At 36.8% G+C, this 22411-nt stretch overlaps 1 long non-coding RNA gene across 1 annotated transcript in view; it reads left to right on the forward strand.

Annotated features, from left to right (window-relative positions):
* The window catches only part of LOC112797310 (uncharacterized), a 25981-nt gene extending 8658 nt beyond the window's left edge, over positions 1-17323 (forward strand). The window contains exon 5 of the long non-coding RNA XR_011881387.1: positions 16548-17323. This is a non-coding gene — a long non-coding RNA (uncharacterized lncRNA). The remainder of the gene's footprint in view (positions 1-16547) is intronic.
* Positions 17324-22411: the final 5088 nt, after the last annotated feature.

The following is a 22411-nucleotide window of genomic DNA, read 5'->3' on the forward strand; positions in this document are numbered from 1 at the left end:
CCACCATTTTACGTAACCATGCTTTTGTAGGATTGGAAGTGATTTACAGTGGTCTGATTTTGCATATTTGTATTGCTAGGAAAATACCCATACTAGTGAAAAATTTGAGAAAAATTTTAATATTACAGGAATACATGATTAAATATTACAAGGATAAAACCAATCCTGAATTTATAACCCATTCAACTATCCAAATCCTCAGAATTTTGTCCCAAAACAATTTGGGAACAACCTAAACAAAATTCAAAAATTTTCTCAAAATTATGACCCAATAGGTTTTAATTATTGGGACTACATGGAAGCCTGGACTAAAGTATTTTGGTTTCAAAATACTCAGTACAAACATTGATGGTTAATCTATTTTAAAAGAAAAACCAATTATGTTTTTCCAAATTGGTTCTACCAATGGTGGGACTTCTTTGAGCCAATCCTTGAAATTCTACCCTCACCAACAGATGAAGGGTATAAACTTTTTCAATCAAAATGTAACAGCCAGGAATCATGTATTCCTGTAAATGATAAAATTTTTCTCAAATTTTTCACTAGCATGGGTATTTTCCTGGCAATACAAATATGCAAAATCAGACCACTGCAAATCACTTCCAATCCTACAAAGGCATGGTTATGTAAAATGGTGGTCTCAATTTGATTCATCAATGGCCTATCTAGATAAGGTCAGAGAATGGTTCAAAAATAATGCACACAGTCAGAAGATTTCAGATCCAGAAACAGCTTCGTTTCTTAATCCGAAAGCTCAAATAGCTGCAGCCCTTGCAGGAGCTCAATCAAAAGAATCCTTGGCAAAACACCTTCAGCAAATCATGCAGATGATCGAAGAAGATGAAAAACACAAAGAAAATCCTACTTCGCCAGCAGAATCCTCAAGCGGTTATAATCAAAATGAAGATGACTGCTTTGGAATTGACCTCGAAGAGGATTAGCCTTTAATTTCAAAATTTATGTAATCACTAAATTCAAAATCATATCAACCTGTACTGTAGAAATAGTACGGTCATCTTCACCTGTACTGTAGACACAGTAGTATCTTCAATTATAAAAGGAGGCCTTGTTCTCGTTGTAAGGCACCCTTTAGTTTAGAAACACATAGAGAGAAGTTAGTGAGAGAAGCTCTGAGAGTTCCCTTGTAAGCTCTCCAGCTCTTCTTCTTCCTTCATCTTTCTTTTCCAATCATTCAATAAAACTTGAGTTCTTCATTTTTGTGTTTTCATATTTACTTTTCTGTATCTGCATATGTGTGCGGACTACCACCACATCTAACGTCATACCTATCCTGCATATGCGTGCGGACTACCGCCGCATCTAACTTCATATTTATTTCCTTGTTCTTGCATCTGCATTCATTTTTCTTACTTTTGCTTTTGCCACCTTCTTCCCCTTTTCCCTTCTATATCCCTTTTCAAGGGCCAACTGCTTTTGCTTTTGCCACCTTCTTCCCCTTTTCCCTTCTATATCCCTTTTCAAGGGCCAACTGGTATCATATATATATATATATATATATATATATATATATATATATGTGTGTGTGTGTGTGTGTGTGTGATAAAATAAAAGCAATTGAAGAAAAAATTAAGAAAGAATTATGTAGTCTAAACCCCACAGCTTTTCAGAATAAAAAATTACATGAAATATCTTTACCATATGAAGATGGGTTTAATGAAAAAATATACCAACAAAGGCAAAACCGATACATATGAACAAAGTGTATCTAGAATATTGTAAAAAATAAATACAAGAATATTTGGATAAGGGACTAATAAGGCCTTCAAAATCACCTTGGAGCTGTACAGGCTTCTATGTGATAAAAGCATCTGAAATAGAAAGAGGTGCTCCAAGATTAGTTATTAATTATAAACCTCTAAACAAGGTATTAAAATGGATTAGGTATCCCCTACCAAATAAAAGTGATTTAATTAAAAGATTAAATAAAGCAAATATCTTTTCAAAATTTGATTTAAAATAAGGATATTATCAAATCGCAGTAAAAGAGGAAGATAGATATAAAACAGCTTTTATAGTACCCTTTGGACATTATGAATAGAATGTAATGCCTCAAGGATTAAAAAATGCTCCAAGCGAATTCCAATAAATAATGAATAATATATTTTACCCGCATATAAAATTTACTATAGTATATCTTGATGACGTATTAGTATACTGAAAAGGAGTAAAGCAGCATATATATCATCTAGAAAAATTTATGGATATTATAAAAGAACAAGGATTAGTTTTATCAGAAAAGAAAATGAAAATTTTTACAACTAAAGTAAGGTTTTTAGGATATGAAATTTATCAAGGAACTATAGTACCTATTAAAAGAGCTATTGAATTTGCAGATAAATTTTCAAATAAAATAACTGACAAAAAACAACTACAAAGGTTTTTGGGATGTTTAAATTATGTAGCACAATTCTTACCTGGAATCAGAGTTACATGCGAACCTCTTTATAAGAGATTAAGAAAAAATCCACCTCCACGGACAAAAGAAATGACTTCTATAATAATAAAGATAAAAAATGCAATAAAAGAAATACCTTGTATAAGTATACTAGACCCATCGGCTAAATTAATTGTAGAAATAGTTGCATCAGAATTAGGATATGGAGGAATTCTTAAATAAATACCTCATAATAGCTCAAAAGAACAAATAGTAAAATATCATTCAGGAATTTGGAACCAGGCTCAAAAGAATTACCCAACAGTCAAAAAAGAAATACTTGCCACAGTATTTATGTGTTTCAAAATTTCAAGAAGATTTATTTAATAAAACCTTCTTAATAAGAACTGATTGTAAAGCAGCCCGAAATGTTTTAGAAAATGATGTCAAAAATTTGGTTTCAAAACAAATATTTGCAAGATGGAAATCTATTTTATCATGTTTCGATTTTACTATTGAACATATAAAAGGAGAACTAAATTCACTCCCTGACTTTCTTACTAGAGAATTTTTGCAGGAAAAGAATGAAACAAAAAGTAGCCTCCAGTGAAGATTATGGTCAACCTTTTGACCAAATAAAAGAAACAAAATTACCTATTACTGTTGTACTAGAAAAACAATTATCTTTAAGACCTATGACAATGTCACAGGTTCTAAAAGTCGTGTAACACCCTACTACACAGTGTTTTATGCTTAAGTCATAGAACAGAGGTAGTGTGGTATTACAGACCTTTAATAGTAAGGATATACATATAATACTGAAAGAAATAATATACTAGGAGCCTTGAAACAGAGCGGGTAAACAAAAATCGCAAAATAAAAAGCGCAACGCTCAAGGAATAGGATTACTTGCGTGCTAAGAAACCTAATAGGAACATGATAAAACAATAAACGAAGGGATAAAGAAAAGCCAAGGAACAACATAACTAGCCTCTGACTCAGCCTGCGAAGCTAAGGCTGGCCGGAGGATACATATATACATATAAACATACATAAGTGTCCCCAAAATATACCAAAATACCAAAGTAAACTCCTATCTCTCCCTCAACCTCTAAGAGGAGCAGCATACATAAGTTACTTGGAGAGTAAGCTACACATATACATACATATATACAAATAGAAACCAAAATATACCCAAGGACTACTTCGCTTTCCAGAATCCAGACGCCTAGCGAGGAGCCTCTCGACCTGCATCTGAGAAACAACAATACAATATGGAATGAGAACCGGAGGTTCTCAGCATGGTAAAAGTGCCACGCGTATAAGAAATACGGTCCTGAGAATGCCATAGGCAATCCTAGAACTCCGTTATTCAATTAACCAACTTAAGTACTAAACAGAAGCCATAAACAGGGGAAGGTATTCTAAATCTGCCTAACTTACTCAAGTTCAAGCTTAACCTAACATCAAACCATTTCCTCCGTTTTCTCCATCCTTTCATCATTCAGAATGTAACAGAAACAAGCAACCAAACAAGTTCACGCACAAGTAATGATCAAATAGTACAAATAACAAGTATAACAAATAGCAGGTAATATATATCAATTAGGCATACCCAAAAAAATGCATAGCAATCAATACAAACAAATGCATATGATGCATGCCTGTCCTATGGCTGATGGGGCCCATCTGTCGGTTATCCAGCCAACCCGACAAGTCCGAAAACCTTAGACTGTCCCCCGTCGCGCATCCCCAAGAGTCTATGCATAGAGTTCACATTCAATCATCATATAATCACTCAATGGGGGCTATCCATACCCGGGAATTTATACGTGCCCGGTCACCCTTACGACGTAGGGTCAACAGAGTATCGAGATTCAACCTGGAACACGTGGTGGCGAGCCACGGCTCTTACCCAGGGAACTCGTATCTCAGATAGCATTATTCATAAGCCATTTCATAGTCATAATCATTATTTAATCATTCATCAAGCCATGGCATATTAACTCCTTTTATTAACAACCTCCCTTTCACATTTTTCATCGTCATTCCCTTATAATTCAACTTGATTACCCTTTCCGGGTCCTGACCAAACTTTTTATCAAACTCTTCTCATCCTTCTTAATATCGAATAATCTTAAAATCAACCCAACTCTAACATTAAATCAATCACATCACACGAGGATTGAACTTTAACTTCTCGAACTCATGACTATCACTAAGACATCCTCGACACTCTATTTTCTTTTCTATTTTTAATATAGCAAATGAACTCGGAATTGCACAAACTTTATGTCCAGGCGTTCATATTGAAATAAGCTTTCTAACAAACTAAATATCATAATTTTCTGATTTTTCTAGCCTCAGGAATAAAGGAAAAACCGTGACTGCTCTGCAGTGCATAAAACCAGAAAAACAGCAGCAGCATGTGATATTCAAAATTCAATATAAAATCCAAGTTAAATCCAATGACTTTGAAAATTAATGTAGTTAAAATTTACTCATCCAGGTTTCTTTCTCAATTGGTTCTGAGTCAATACCATTTTTAATGAAAAAGTTACATTACCTGGAAGTTAAGTAAAAATGAGACAAAATCTGTTTTAAAAACCAACAAGCTTAGTACCTTTCAATTGGAATAACTTTTATTACAAAACTCCAATTAAGCTAAATTTTGATTTGAGAACCCCTAGCTCATCTAAAAACAAGTGTGTCTTGGTTGCAACCCAATTTCTATTTAATTCTAAGAGTTACAAGCATTGGAAGTTGATGCATAGCTTGCTGAAATCTGTTTCTTTTTAGTTTTGACCACCAATATTCAAAAATTCACAGCTCCCAATCCTCAACTCTTAAAATTCTGAAATTTTAGAGAACTAAAGAAAGTTAATCAAATTTTATAACAAAATTGGTTTCGCTCCAAGACTCAACTCGTAAAAGTCGCAGCAAGACAAACAAGTTGCTGCCTGTTTGATCTTTTCTGCTGCTGGACAGATTTAACAACCTAACTTTAAAAATTTGCCATAAATTGTATATTTAACAAAAAAGTCCCAAAATTTCCAGTTTAGTTCCTTATATTCCCAAGTTTAGCCCAAACTTGGTCTCATGCAATTCCGATCATTACATAATTAGTTACAGCATATACAATACCACCACAACACAACTCTACATCCTTATTAACAAACACCAATTCTAATCCATCATAAATAAATATAAGAGCACACTATTAATAGCTTTCACACCTCATAATTCTAATATATAAATTCACTAACAAATCTATTCTAACAACATTACAAGGCTAATCATTAAATACAACAAACAATCCAACTTATTCTATGGTTCCTCTAACCTGAGTTTTCACAACACCGTAAATATTAAACGTGCGAAACTTAAACCATACCTTGGCCGATCACTTAATTCACCCAAGGCAGCTTCTCAACATAAAATCACAGCCCCTCCAAGCTCAATCAAACAGCCCCAAAGCAAGCCTTGTCACCAACAAAGCTCCAAGTAATCCAAATTCAAGTTCAATGCATAAACACCCTCTTAAACTACACCTAATACACATATATATGTTCCAATTCAGTTCTCTATTACCAAAAACAAGATTGAGCTAGGGTTAGGGTGTTCTTACCATACCCATATGCTCAATAGCTTGAGCCCACAAGTTCCGGAATCTAACTTGAACCTAGAACACAAAAATTAGACAAGATTCACTATAGGTTTTCAAGTTTACCAAAGAAAGAGGGATAGAGATTCTGAACTCAATAGAAGGCTTACCAGAGAAATTGTTTGGATAGAAAGGTAGAGCTCGACGCGCTGAGCGCGTGGCCGCGAACGGTGCGGCAATCGGAGCCCGGATGAGGAAGTTATGGTAGTTGGAAGGAATGGTGAGGGTTAGGTTTCTTCTCTTCTCCCCCTTGCTGTGTTTTTCGTTGCTGTGGTGAAATGGAGAAGATGAAGCTGCTGCTTCATTTATGTTAGGGGCCCGGTTGAACCCATGGGTCCGGTTTGGGCCCCGGTTCAACCGGTTCGGCCCTTCCGGTCCGATTTTGGGCCAAATTATCGAAATTGGTATCAAAATTTTCGTTTCGACGAGCTCTATCCTATTTCAATATTAGTTTTGTATTTTTAACTTTCCTAATTAAAATTCAATATATTAACTAATAATTTACCGATTTTAGCGGGGTTTACATCCTACCCACCTAATTAGGAATTTTGTCCTCAAAATTCAGAGGGAGTTACCTGAAAAGAGGTGTGGGTAGTCCTTTCGCATCTCTGATTCAAGCTCCCAGGTATGTTCTTCAATACCTGCCCGACTCCAAGCTACTTTCACCAAAGAAACTTCCTTTCCGCGGAGACGTTTGGTGCTGGTATCATCAATCCTAACCGGAGTTACTGGAAGCGTCAGGTCTTCTCTCACTTGGACTGATTCCGGTTCTAGGACATGACTAGGATCAAAAGTGTATTTACGAAGCTGCGATACATGGAACACGTCATGCAGGTTCGAAAGATGTGGTGGTAACGCGATCCTATACGCCACTGGTCCAATTCTCTTCAGGATTTCAAACGGTCCAATGTAACGGGGATTTAACTTCTTGGTTTTGATGGACCTCCCTATTCCAGTGGTTGGAGTAACCTTCAAGAAGACGTACTCTCCTTCCTCAAATTCTAGAGGCTTCCGTCTTCGGTCTGCATAGCTCTTCTGACGGCTTTGAGCTTCAAGCATTCGACTCCGAATTCTCTTTATTTGCTCAGTGGTTTCACTTACCATTTCAGGTCCTATCAAGCTCTTTTCTCCTGCTTCGTACCAACATAATGGAGACTGGCATTTTCTTCCATACAAAGCCTCATATGGAGCCATTCCAATACTTGCATGATAGCTATTGTTATAAGCAAATTCTACCAAAGGCATATATCGATCCCAGCTCGCCGGTTGATCCAAAACACAAGCTCTTAACATGTCTTCCAAGGTTTGGATTGTTCTTTCTGATTGGCCATCCGTCTGAGGATGATAGGCAGTGCTTAAGCTCAATTGAGTGCCAAAAGCTCGTTGAAATGCACCCCAGAACCGTGATGTAAAGCGAGGATCTCTATCCGATACAATGGTGGAAGGTACGCCATGTAACCTCACAATCTCCTTTATATATAAGCGCGCCAACTCCTCCATAGAACAACTTATCCGAATAGGCAGAAAATGAGCTGATTTGGTCAATCGGTCTATAACCACCCAAATAGCATCACAACCGGTCCGAGTCCTTGGTAAGCCCAAAACAAAATCCATAGCAATGCTCTCCCATTTCCACTGTGGAATCTCCAAAGGTTGAAGGGTTCCTGCTGGCTTTTGGTGTTCGATCTTAACTTTCTGACAAGTTAGGCATTTAGAAACATGTAACGCCACATCATTTTTCATTCCTGGCCACCAGAACATCGTTTTTAAGTCTTGGTACATCTTAGTGCTTCCAGGATGAATGGAGAACCCGCTCTTATGAGCTTCCTTCAATATGTTATGTCGCAAATCCCCAACATCTGGCACAATTATCCGGCCCTTGAACCTCCACAATCCATCTCTATCTTCTGACACTCTCCATTGCTTGCCTTTCTCAATCGCCGGCAAAATCTTATACAATTCTTGGTCGTTCTGATGAGCCTTTATCAGTTCAGCCTTGAATTCGCTTGAGATCTGTAATTGGCTTAAGCATAAAGTCCCAAACTCTTCTCTGATTCCCAATTTCAATCCTTCGAAGGCTCTCAACAACTCTTCCTCTCTCAGCATCATCCAAGCAGCACATAGGGATTTTCTACTCAAGGCATCCGCCACTACATTCGCCTTTCCCGGATGATAGTTTAGCTCGAAGTCATAATCCTTCAGAAGTTCCATCCACCTCCTCTGACGCATATTCAATTCTTTTTGTTCAAACAGGTACTTCAGACTCTTATGGTCCGAGAAGACTTGAAATTTCACTCCATAGAGATAATGCCTCCAAATCTTCAAGGCAAAGACAACGGCTGCAAGTTCCAAATCATGAGTCGGATAGTTTCTTTCATGAGGTCTTAATTGACGTGAGGCATAAGCTACAACCTTATGATGCTGCATCAACACGCATCCTAAACCTTTCAAGGATGCATCACAGTACACCTCGAATGGTTCTCTCGGCTCAGGCAACACTAGTACAGGGGCGGTAGTCAATATCTGCTTTAAGGCAAGGAAACTCTCCTCACACTCGGGAGTCCACACAAAAGGAACATCCTTCCTGGTCAGCTTCGTTAAGGGTAAAGAGAGCTGTGAAAACCCTTTAATGAACCTTCGATAATAACCCGCCAAGCCTAAGAAACTCCTGATTTCCGTCACTGAAGTTGGCCGCTCCCAATTCATCACCGCCTCAACCTTAGCGGGATCCACTGCTATTCCTTGTTTACTTACCACATGGCCAAGAAATTTCACCTCAGACTTCCAGAACTCACACTTGGATAGCTTGGCATACAACTTCCTATCCTTCAGAATTTGTAGCACTGTTCGCAAGTGTTCAGCATGCTCATCCTCAGTCTTAGAATAGATAAGAATGTCGTCAATAAACACAACAACAAACTTATCCAGATATGGATGGAAAATTCTGTTCATGTAATCCATGAATATCGCCGGAGCGTTAGTTAGTCCGAAGGACATCACGGTATATTCATAGTGGCCATAGCGCGTTCTGAAGGCAGTCTTTGGGATATCCTCATCTCTAACCCTTATCTGGTGGTATCCGGATCGTAGATCAATCTTGGAGAACACGCCAGCTCCCTGTAATTGGTCCATCAGGTCATCAATCCTTGGCAGCGGATATTTATTCTTCACTGTAACCTTATTCAGCTGCCTATAGTCAACACATAAGCGCATGGTTCCATCTTTCTTCTTCACCAATAATACTGGCGCACCCCACGGAGATACACTTGGTCGGATAAAATTCTTACCCAACAGATCCTCCAGTTGAGACTTCAATTCGGCCATTTCTAGAGGCGACATCCTGTAAGGAGCACTCGAGATTGGTCCGGCCCCAGGTACTAAATCAATAGCAAACTCAACTTCCCGTTTCGGTGGAAATTCATCAATATCATCAGGGAACACCTCCGGAAACTCACACACAACTGGGATTTGTTCCAAATCTTGATCATCACCCGAAACACCCGCAGCTAGCAACAATATCCCCTGACATTCAGCCCCAGAACAGTTCACCATCATGGAATTCAAGTAGTAGTTATTCACTACAACCGGCCCTTCAGTGTCTTCAGGCATGAAATACACTGTTTTCGCCGAGCAATCTAATAGAACGCGGTTCTTGGATAACCAGTCCAATCCCAGAATGAGATCAAGACCAGTCATCGTCAAACAAATTAAGTTATGCACGAAATCACGCCCTTGTACTCGAAAAGGAACTTGGGGGCACCCTAATCTAGTCACCATAGCCTCGTGGGTAGCATTATATACCTTTAAATCATACCCCAGTACTACTATTTTCAATCCTAGCTTATCAGCCTTCTCAAATGCAATAAAAGTATGTGAAGCTCCAGAATCAAACAAAGCATTCAAAGTTTTACCCGCCATCTCACATTTACCTCGGATCAATGCCTCTGACCCCTCAGCGCCTATAGAAGAAGTAGTGTATACCCTTCCTGGTTGCTGCACCCTGCCTGTCTCATATCTCTTCTTCTCGGGGCAACCACTAGCCAAGTGTCCCGGCTGCCCACAGGAGTAACAGACTCCAGTCCCAAACCTACATTGTCCTGAATGATACTTTCCACATCTGTGGCAACTCATATCCTGCTGTGGCTGCTTACCCTGTCTCCTTCCCTGATTAGCATTGGTATTAGGCCTCCTGGAGTTGCCTTGCCCCTGATTATTCTGAGGAACAAAGCTACCACGCTTGAACTGTCTGCCTCTGGGTGCAAAATTTCTCCCTGTGGTCCTCTGGAATGGCATCCTCATACCCCCTTTTTCTGCTGCAGCCCTTCTAACACAATCCTCTGCCACCCTGCTCCTATTTACCAACTCAGAAAACACCCGAATCTGCATAGGCGCCACAAAGCTCTGAATGTCACTCCTAAGGCCTCCTTCATACTTTATGCATTTCCACTCAGCAAAGTCCTCAGGAGCTCCCTGACAGATGCGTGAGAAGCGGCACAATTCCTCAAACTTACTGGTATACTCAGTGATGGTCATCTGTCCCTGTTTAAGCTGAAGGAGTTCGAGTTCTCTGGCATTTCTAACTGAAGTGGGGAAATATTTTTTATAGAATTCATCTCGGAACAACTCCCAAGATATCACAATCCCATCAGGTTGCAAAATGCGCCTCATGCCCTGCCACCAGTGCTGAGCTTCACCATGCAACTGATAGGTCCCAAACTCAACCCACTGCTCATCCGGAACCTGTTGAGCCTGTAATGCTCGCTCAATGGCCTGTATCCAATTATCAGCATCAGTCGGATTCGAGGTCCCTCTGAAAGTTGGAGGGTGAACCTTCAGGAAGGAATGCAGTGACATAGGACCATTCTCACCATTATTGCCATTATTTCCATTATTAATTTGATTTCCCAGGGCTTCAGCTGTTGCTTGCATTGCTGCTGCCATATTGCCTAATGCAGCCATGAAGTCTATAGGATTAGGAGTGTTTCCTGATGCCTCAGGCATGGCATTGCCTATTCGGCCTCTACCTCGCCCGCGTCCGCGTCCGCGAGTAGACATCTGGTCCCTATACACACCAAACAGGTGATATCAAGTTGATCAGTCTCAATATCGCAAGTTCAGTGCTTTAAGTCCCAAATGCATGCTCAGGAACGTTTATGCCACATACATCAATTAGATATCCTAATAGCACATAAACACATACACAGAGAATGCACAAAAGCACAATCAGTCCGTCCTCAGGCTCTATAGGAACGAACAGCTCTGATACCATAATGTAACACCCTACTACACAGTGTTTTATGCTTAAGTCATAGAACAGAGGTAGTGTGGTATTACAGACCTTTAATAGTAAGGATATACATATAATACTGAAAGAAATAATATACTAGGAGCCTTGAAACAGAGCGGGTAAACAAAAATCGCAAAATAAAAAGCGCAACGCTCAAGGAATAGGATTACTTGCGTGCTAAGAAACCTAATAGGAACATGATAAAACAATAAACGAAGGGATAAAGAAAAGCCAAGGAACAACATAACTAGCCTCTGACTCAGCCTGCGAAGCTAAGGCTGGCCGGAGGATACATATATACATATAAACATACATAAGTGTCCCCAAAATATACCAAAATACCAAAGTAAACTCCTATCTCTCCCTCAACCTCTAAGAGGAGCAGCATACATAAGTTACTTGGAGAGTAAGCTACACATATACATACATATATACAAATAGAAACCAAAATATACCCAAGGACTACTTCGCTTTCCAGAATCCAGACGCCTAGCGAGGAGCCTCTCGACCTGCATCTGAGAAACAACAATACAATATGGAATGAGAACCGGAGGTTCTCAGCATGGTAAAAGTGCCACGCGTATAAGAAATACGGTCCTGAGAATGCCATAGGCAATCCTAGAACTCCGTTATTCAATTAACCAACTTAAGTACTAAACAGAAGCCATAAACAGGGGAAGGTATTCTAAATCTGCCTAACTTACTCAAGTTCAAGCTTAACCTAACATCAAACCATTTCCTCCGTTTTCTCCATCCTTTCATCATTCAGAATGTAACAGAAACAAGCAACCAAACAAGTTCACGCACAAGTAATGATCAAATAGTACAAATAACAAGTATAACAAATAGCAGGTAATATATATCAATTAGGCATACCCAAAAAAATGCATAGCAATCAATACAAACAAATGCATATGATGCATGCCTGTCCTATGGCTGATGGGGCCCATCTGTCGGTTATCCAGCCAACCCGACAAGTCCGAAAACCTTAGACTGTCCCCCGTCGCGCATCCCCAAGAGTCTATGCATAGAGTTCACATTCAATCATCATATAATCACTCAATGGGGGCTATCCATACCCGGGAATTTATACGTGCCCGGTCACCCTTACGACGTAGGGTCAACAGAGTATCGAGATTCAACCTGGAACACGTGGTGGCGAGCCACGGCTCTTACCCAGGGAACTCGTATCTCAGATAGCATTATTCATAAGCCATTTCATAGTCATAATCATTATTTAATCATTCATCAAGCCATGGCATATTAACTCCTTTTATTAACAACCTCCCTTTCACATTTTTCATCGTCATTCCCTTATAATTCAACTTGATTACCCTTTCCGGGTCCTGACCAAACTTTTTATCAAACTCTTCTCATCCTTCTTAATATCGAATAATCTTAAAATCAACCCAACTCTAACATTAAATCAATCACATCACACGAGGATTGAACTTTAACTTCTCGAACTCATGACTATCACTAAGACATCCTCGACACTCTATTTTCTTTTCTATTTTTAATATAGCAAATGAACTCGGAATTGCACAAACTTTATGTCCAGGCGTTCATATTGAAATAAGCTTTCTAACAAACTAAATATCATAATTTTCTGATTTTTCTAGCCTCAGGAATAAAGGAAAAACCGTGACTGCTCTGCAGTGCATAAAACCAGAAAAACAGCAGCAGCATGTGATATTCAAAATTCAATATAAAATCCAAGTTAAATCCAATGACTTTGAAAATTAATGTAGTTAAAATTTACTCATCCAGGTTTCTTTCTCAATTGGTTCTGAGTCAATACCATTTTTAATGAAAAAGTTACATTACCTGGAAGTTAAGTAAAAATGAGACAAAATCTGTTTTAAAAACCAACAAGCTTAGTACCTTTCAATTGGAATAACTTTTATTACAAAACTCCAATTAAGCTAAATTTTGATTTGAGAACCCCTAGCTCATCTAAAAACAAGTGTGTCTTGGTTGCAACCCAATTTCTATTTAATTCTAAGAGTTACAAGCATTGGAAGTTGATGCATAGCTTGCTGAAATCTGTTTCTTTTTAGTTTTGACCACCAATATTCAAAAATTCACAGCTCCCAATCCTCAACTCTTAAAATTCTGAAATTTTAGAGAACTAAAGAAAGTTAATCAAATTTTATAACAAAATTGGTTTCGCTCCAAGACTCAACTCGTAAAAGTCGCAGCAAGACAAACAAGTTGCTGCCTGTTTGATCTTTTCTGCTGCTGGACAGATTTAACAACCTAACTTTAAAAATTTGCCATAAATTGTATATTTAACAAAAAAGTCCCAAAATTTCCAGTTTAGTTCCTTATATTCCCAAGTTTAGCCCAAACTTGGTCTCATGCAATTCCGATCATTACATAATTAGTTACAGCATATACAATACCACCACAACACAACTCTACATCCTTATTAACAAACACCAATTCTAATCCATCATAAATAAATATAAGAGCACACTATTAATAGCTTTCACACCTCATAATTCTAATATATAAATTCACTAACAAATCTATTCTAACAACATTACAAGGCTAATCATTAAATACAACAAACAATCCAACTTATTCTATGGTTCCTCTAACCTGAGTTTTCACAACACCGTAAATATTAAACGTGCGAAACTTAAACCATACCTTGGCCGATCACTTAATTCACCCAAGGCAGCTTCTCAACATAAAATCACAGCCCCTCCAAGCTCAATCAAACAGCCCCAAAGCAAGCCTTGTCACCAACAAAGCTCCAAGTAATCCAAATTCAAGTTCAATGCATAAACACCCTCTTAAACTACACCTAATACACATATATATGTTCCAATTCAGTTCTCTATTACCAAAAACAAGATTGAGCTAGGGTTAGGGTGTTCTTACCATACCCATATGCTCAATAGCTTGAGCCCACAAGTTCCGGAATCTAACTTGAACCTAGAACACAAAAATTAGACAAGATTCACTATAGGTTTTCAAGTTTACCAAAGAAAGAGGGATAGAGATTCTGAACTCAATAGAAGGCTTACCAGAGAAATTGTTTGGATAGAAAGGTAGAGCTCGACGCGCTGAGCGCGTGGCCGCGAACGGTGCGGCAATCGGAGCCCGGATGAGGAAGTTATGGTAGTTGGAAGGAATGGTGAGGGTTAGGTTTCTTCTCTTCTCCCCCTTGCTGTGTTTTTCGTTGCTGTGGTGAAATGGAGAAGATGAAGCTGCTGCTTCATTTATGTTAGGGGCCCGGTTGAACCCATGGGTCCGGTTTGGGCCCCGGTTCAACCGGTTCGGCCCTTCCGGTCCGATTTTGGGCCAAATTATCGAAATTGGTATCAAAATTTTCGTTTCGACGAGCTCTATCCTATTTCAATATTAGTTTTGTATTTTTAACTTTCCTAATTAAAATTCAATATATTAACTAATAATTTACCGATTTTAGCGGGGTTTACAAGTCGCACCATCATCGTCGTCACCTTCTAAGAGCCCTTTAATTACTACCAATAATAAATTCACATTATTACAACCATCTGACCTCTATAACACTCAATCCCTGAAAGAACAATTTCCTTACTATGAAAAACCCAATCCTATAAAAAAATTAACCATCGAAAAAGAGTGGTTCAAAAAAGATAGGAAAACCTTATATAAGACTATTTTCCCAAATACTTTCCATTATATTCCTATTAACCCACAAAAAAACCCAAAAATTCTATGAATTCATATTAGTAGACACCGGATCAATTGAATTAACCCATTATAGGGATTCGAACACCAAACAGCCTATTTATTCAAAGATAAAAATCATAAAAATATTATCTTTACAAGAGTGAGAAATACCTCCATATTAGTCTAAGAGTTTCTCACTAAAATTCGAACCCCAGAACTATACCTACTATAATTACCAAGAAGCCTGGAATCATATGTTATTTCTATCACCAAGTCTCCATTCTTGGTTCATTTGATTTAGAAAGGGGATATCATTACAATTTCCCAAATGGTTCCATACATGGTTCTAGAATTTTGGACCAATAGAAGCTTTCTTCCCAAAAGAAGCCAGTATGACGTATGAATATTTAAAAAATAAGTCATCATTTTTACAAGAATACAAATTTATTTTATTCATAGCAGCCATGGGAATAAGCTGGATTATGACTTGGAAATATGATTCAGCAGGATATGAAGAATCTCCAAGCATACAATATTTAGTAAGAGTAATAAAAATAAAATGGTGGAACAAATATGATATAAATTTACTAAGAAGAGCAGCTATTGATCAATGGTTAACATCACAAAAGCGTCCAGCAATAACAGCCTCAAGTACCACCAATGAACAAATAGTATATAAAAAAGAGACTCAATTCTTAGCACAGAAGAGACAAATTATGGCAGCCCTAGCGGTAGCAACCTCAGAGAAAGATACCCAAAGCTCTCTACAAGCAATACAAACAGTACCTCTTGGAGAAGACGAGGAAGTCCAGTGCAGCCCAGCTCATTACTATCAAGACTCTCAAGATCCATTTGAAATGTAGTAAGAATTGTATGTAAAATCAATGTAAAAGCCCAATCATAAAGAAAAATGATCTTAGTAAAAAAAAGGGGGAAAAAGTAAAAAGTAAAAAGTAAAAAGTAAATAGTAAGTGTTGGCAAATAGTAAAAGCAAATAGTAAATGTCGGCAAAACAGTAAATGTCAGTAAACAGTAAAAGCAAATAGTACTGTTGGCAAATAGTACCCAAATAGTAACCATTTGGGGTCTAGGCTGAGCTTGGATAGGAGTTTGTATGGGTAAAGGTTGACCCATTTGTTGTAAAGTTATCATATTTTGTCCATGAAGATAATGCAATCTTCGAACCTGATGAATCCTTTTATTCTTAATGTTTTCTTTTAGGCTCTTTACGGATCTCACTGCTTTAAGATTTTTTGACAATCTTCTAATCTTGATTATTTTTTATTTAATTTTTCTATTTCTTGATTTAATTCAGAAGATTCAGCTATTATTTCTATGTATCTTCTTGCTAATGCTTAAACTCTAATTTTTATATTTCTTCTAAGTAACTTTAAAGTTTTATACAATATTGACATTATATAAAGAAAATAAAATATTATAATAATAAAGAGATTTAAAGGATGAATAATGCTTACAGAAATGGACTTGTACTATTATTACTTGCAAATTGATACAATTCTTGAAGATGATTACAGGTATTTGGAGAATATATGGAGTAAGAAGATATAAGAGTAGAGAGGTTTCTTGAGCTTTCAAGTATTTGATGCCCTTGAATGAGTGAGGTCTTTGATATTTATAGACCCCAAATGGTTACTATTTGGGTACTATTTGCCGACAGTACTATTTGCTTTTACTGTTTGCCGACATTTACTATTTTGTCGACATTTACTGTTTGCTTTTACTATTTGCCGACACTTACTATTTACTTTTTACTTTTTACTTTTTACTTTTTACATTTTTCCCCTTTTTTTTTACTATGATCATTTTTCTTTATAATTGGGCTTTTACATTGATTTTACATACAATTCTTACTACATTTCAAATGGATCTTGAGAGTCTTGATAGTAATGAGCAGGCCTGGACTGGACTGGACTTCCTCGTCTTCTCCAAGAGGTACTGTTTGTATTGCTTGTAGAGAGCTTTGGATATCTTCCTCTGAGGTTGCTGCCGCTAGGGCTGCCATAATTTGTTGCTTCTGTGCTAAGAATTGAGTCTCTTTTTTTTATAAGCTATTTGTTCATTGGTGGTGCTTGAGGCTGTTATTGCTGGACGCTTTTGTGATGTTGTTAACCATTGATCAATAGCTGCTCTTCTTAGTAAATTTATATCATATTTGTTCTACCATTTTATTTTTATTACTCTTACTAAATATTGTATGCTTGGAGATTCTTCATATGCTGCTAAATCATATTCCCATGTCATAATCCAGCTTATTCCCATGGCTGCTATGAATGAAATGAATTTGTATTCTTGTAAAAATGATGACTTACTTTTAAAATATTCATACGCCATACTGGATTCTTTTGGGAAGAAAGCTTCCATTGGTCTAAAATTTTGGAACCATGCTTGGAACCATTTGGGAAATTGTAATGATATCCCCTTTCTAAACCAAATAAACCAAGAATGGGGACTTGGTGATAGAAATAACATATGATTCCAGGTTTCTTGGTAATCATAGTAAGTATAGTTCTGGGGTTCGAATTTTAGTGAGAAACTCTTAGACTGATATGGAGGTATTTCCCACTCTTGTAAAGATAATATTTTTATGATTTTTATCTTTGAATAAATAGGCTGTTTGGTGTTCGAATCCCTATAATGGGTTAATTCAATTGATCCGGTGTCTACTAATATGAATTCATAGAATTTTTGGGTTTTTTGTGGGTTAATAGGAATATAATGGAAAGTATTTGGGAAAATAGTCTTATATAGAGTTTTCCTATCTTTTTTGAACCACTCTTTTTCGATAGTTAATATTTTTATAGGATTGGGTTTTTCATAGTAAGGAAATTGTTCTTTCAGGAGTGGAGTGTTATAGAGGTCAGATGGTTGTAATAATGTGAATTTATTATTGGTAGTAATTAAAGGGCTCTTAGAAGGTGATGACGATGATGGTGCGGCTTTTAGAACCTGTGACATTGTCATAGGTCTTAAAGATAATTGTTTTGCTGGTACAACAATAATAGGTAATTTTGTTTCTTTTATTTGGTCAAAAGATTGACCGTAATCTTCACTGGAGGCAGCTTTTTGTTCCATTCTTTCCCTGCAAAAATTCTCTAGTAAGAAAGTCAGGGAGTAAATTTAGTTCTCCTTTTATAAGTTCAATAGTAAAATCGAAACATGATAAAATAGGTTGCTATCTTGCAAATATTTGTTTTGAAACCAAATTTTTGACATTATTTTCTAAAATATTTAGGGCTGCTTTACAATCAGTTCTTATTAAGAAGGTTTTATTAAATAAATCTTCTTGAAATTTTGAAACACATAATACTATGGCAAGTATTTCTTTTTTGACTGTTGGATAATTCTTTTGAGCCTGGTTCCAAAAAAAAGAAATACTTGCTACAGTATTATGTGTTTCAAAATTTCAAGAAGATTTATTTAATAAAACCTTTTTAACAAGAACTGATTGTAAAGCAGCCCCAAATGTTTTAGAAAATGATGTCAAAAATTTGGTTTCAAAACAAATTTTTGCAAGATAGCAACCTATTTTATCATGTTTCGATTTTACTATTGAACATATAAAAGGAGAACTAAATTTACTCCATGACTTTCTTACTAGAGAATTTTTGCAGGGAAAGAATGGAACAAAAAGCAGCCTCCAGTGAAGATTACGGTCAATCTTTTGACCAAATAAAAGAAACAAAATTACCTATTATTGTTGTACCAGCAAAACAATTATCTTTAAGACCTATGACAATGTCACAGGTTCTAAAAGCCGCACCATCATCGTTATCACCTTCTAAGAGCCCTTTAATTACTACCAATAATAAATTCACATTATTACAACCATCTGACCTCTATAACACTCGACCCTTGAAAGAACAATTTCCTTACTATGAAAAACCTAATCCTATAAAAATATTAACCATCGAAAAAGAGTGGTTAAAAAAAGATTGGAAAACCCTATATAAGACTATTTTCCCAAATACTTTCTATTATATTCCTATTAACCCACAAAAAACCCAAAAAATCTATGAATTCATATTAGTAGACACTGGATCAATTGAATTAACCCATTATAGGGATTCGAACACCAAACAGCCTATTTATTCAAAGATAAAAATCTTAAAAATATTATCTTTACAAGAGTGGGAAATACCTCCATATCAGTCTAAGAGTTTCTCACTAAAATTCAAACCCCAGAACTATACCTACTATGATTACCAAGTAGCCTGGAATCATATGTTATTTCTATCACCAAGTCCCCATTCTTGGTTCATTTGGTTTAGAAAGGGGATATCATTACAATTTCCCAAATGGTTCCAAGCATGATTCCAGAATTTTGGACCAATGGAAGCTTTCTTCCCAAAAGAAGCCAGTATGGCGTATGAATATTTTAAAAGCAAGTAATCATTTTTACAAGAATACAAATTTATTTCATTCATAGCAGCCATGGGAATAAGCTGGATTATGACATGGGAATATGATTTAGCAGCATATGAAGAATCTCCAAGCATACAATATTTAGTAAGAGTAATAAAAATAAAATGGTGGAACAAATATGATATAAATTTACTAAGAAGAGCAGCTATTGATCAATGGTTAACAACATCACAAAAGCGTCCAGCAATAACAGCCTCAAGCACCACCAATGAACAAATAGCTTATAAAAAAGAGACTCAATTCTTAGCACAGAAGCGACAAATTATGGCAGCCCTAGCGGCGCAACCTCAGAGGAAGATATCCAAAGCTCTTTACAAGCAATACAAATAGTACCTCTTGGAGAAGACGAGGAAGTCCAGTCCAGCCCATCTCATTACTATCAAGACTCTCAAGATCCATTTGAAATGTAGTAAGAATTGTATGTAAAATCAATGTAAAAGCCCAATCATAGAGAAAAATGATATTAGTAAAAAAAGGGGAAAAAGTAAAAAGTAAAAGTAAAAAGTAAATAGTAAGTGTCGGCAAATAGTAAAAGAAAACAGTAAATGTCGGCAAAACAGTAAATGTCGGCAAACAGAAAAAGCAAATAGTACTGTCGGCAAATAGTACCCAAATAGTAACTATTTGGGGTCTATAAATACCAAGGGCCTCACTCATTCAAGGGCATCAAATACTTGAAAGCTCAAGAAACCTCTCTACTCTTATATCTTCTTACTTCATATATTCTCCAAATACTTGTAATCATCTTCAAGAATTGTATCAACTTTGCAAGCAATAATAGTACAAGTCCATTTTTGTAAGCATTATTCATCCTTTAAATCTCTTTATTATTATAATATTTTATTTTCTTTATATAATGTCAATATTGCATAAAAGGCTTTAATCTTTAAAGTTACTTAGAAGAAATATGAAAATTAGAGTATTAGCATTAGCAAGAAGATCCATAGAAATAATATCTGAATCTTTTGAATTAAATCAAGAAATAGAAAAATTAAATAAAAAATGATCAAGATTAGAAGATTGTCAAAAAATATTAAAGCAGTAAGATCCGTAAAAAGCCTAAAAGAAAATATTAAGAATAAAAGGATTCATCAGGTTCGAAGATTGCATTATCTTCATATACAAAATATGATAACTTTACAACAAATGGGTCAACCTTTACCCATACAAACTCCTATCCAAGCTCAGCCTATACTATATATAAATATATATCAAGGACAGAAAGGGGAAGAGGGCGTTGGAAGAAAATGAAGGTGTCAGATGAATGCGGATGCAAGAACAAGAAAGTTAATATGAAGTTAGATACGGCGGTAGTCCGCACGCATATGCAGGTTAGTATGGTGTTAGATGTGGCAGTAGTCCGCACATATATGCAGATGCAGAAATGTAAATATGAAAACACGAAAATGAAGAATTGAATAAAAGTTTTATTGAATGATTGGAAAACAAAGAAGAGGGAAGAAGAAGAGCTGGAGAGCTTACAAGGGATTTGTCAGAGCATCTCTCACTAATTTCTCTCTATGTTTGTAAAACTGAAGGGTGCCTCCTAATGGGAATGAGGCCTCCTTTTATAATTTGATATTTTACTGTTTCTACAGTACATGTTATGTTAACCAGTACTATTTCTACAGTACAAGTGGATACAATTTTGATTTTCATAAATTTTGAGATTAGAATCTAATCCTCCCCTAGGTTGATCCCAAAGCAATCATCTTCATTTTGATTATAATCACTTGAGGACTCTGCTAACGAAGTAGGATCTTCTTTCTGTGCTTTATCTTCTTCAGTCATCTGCATGATTTGTTGGAGGTGTTTTGCTAATGTTTCCTTGGATTGGGCTCCTGCGAGGCCTGCAGTAATTTGGGCTTTCTGGTTGAGGAATATTGACTCTTCATGGCCAAATGGTTTGGTGAACTTGGGGTGTTCGTTGAACCATTTTCGAACCTTGTCTGGATGAGCCATGGTTGCATCGAACTGAGACCACCATTTGACATAGGCATTTCTTTGAAGCATCGGTGGTGCCTTTGGGTATTCTTGTTTGCCATACCTGTACTGCCAAGAGAATACCCAGGCCAGTGAGAAGGCAGAGAAAAATTGAAGATCTGCGGGAATGCTTGTTTCCTGTTGATCAAATTTTTTGATAAAAATTTTGATCCCCTCATTGGCAAGTGGGGGCAAGATCTCTGGTAAAAGGCCAAAGTAATAAAACCATTTGGTAAACCAATTTGGAAAGAGATAAGTAGTATTTTTCTTGAAGTAGATGAGCCAGGAATGTCTGTTCTGATTATTTCGTAACCAAAATACTCTTATCCAGGTGTCCACATAATCCCAATAAGAATATCCTATTGGGTCAAAAGGTTGGAAAAATTTCTTAGTATTGTTTGGGTTTTTTCCAAATTGGGTAGGGGTAAGTACCTTTTGGATTTGAATGGTTGAATGAGTTATGTTGGCTGTATCTTTGGGGTCTTTGTAGTGTTTTATCGAGACCGAATCTAAGTCTACGAGTATGAATTCATAAATCGTCTGTTCTTGTTTATGGATGTTGGTCTAAAATGGAATCCTAGTGGAAAGATTTTAGGGATTGCCTTGAAAGCTGATTTTTCCCAGAATTCTGGTTCCATTAAGAGGACAGATGAGAACTTATTTTTTGAAACATATGTGGATTATTGTTTTGGTTGGGTGTTTACGTGCTGGGTTTGGATTGATTGGGGTAGTTTTGCTTGGGTAATTGTTTTACCTTTTGGGTCATTACAAATGGTTTTTTGAGCTGCCATTTGTGATATAAGCTTGGTTAGGTCTATTTCATCCTCATATGAGCTGTTACATATGTCAGCCCAGGATTTTTTATGGAGTTTGGAAAGGCCTGCATCTTGTAAGGCCAACAAGGTTTGGATTGGCAGGGCATAATCTGTCTTTGTTTGTTTGGCTGTTTAGCTACTTGAGGGTTGAGTAGATG

Source organism: Arachis hypogaea, chromosome 4 (genome assembly GCF_003086295.3).
Source record: "Arachis hypogaea cultivar Tifrunner chromosome 4, arahy.Tifrunner.gnm2.J5K5, whole genome shotgun sequence".
In the NCBI taxonomy this organism is placed as follows: Eukaryota; Viridiplantae; Streptophyta; class Magnoliopsida; order Fabales; family Fabaceae; genus Arachis; species Arachis hypogaea.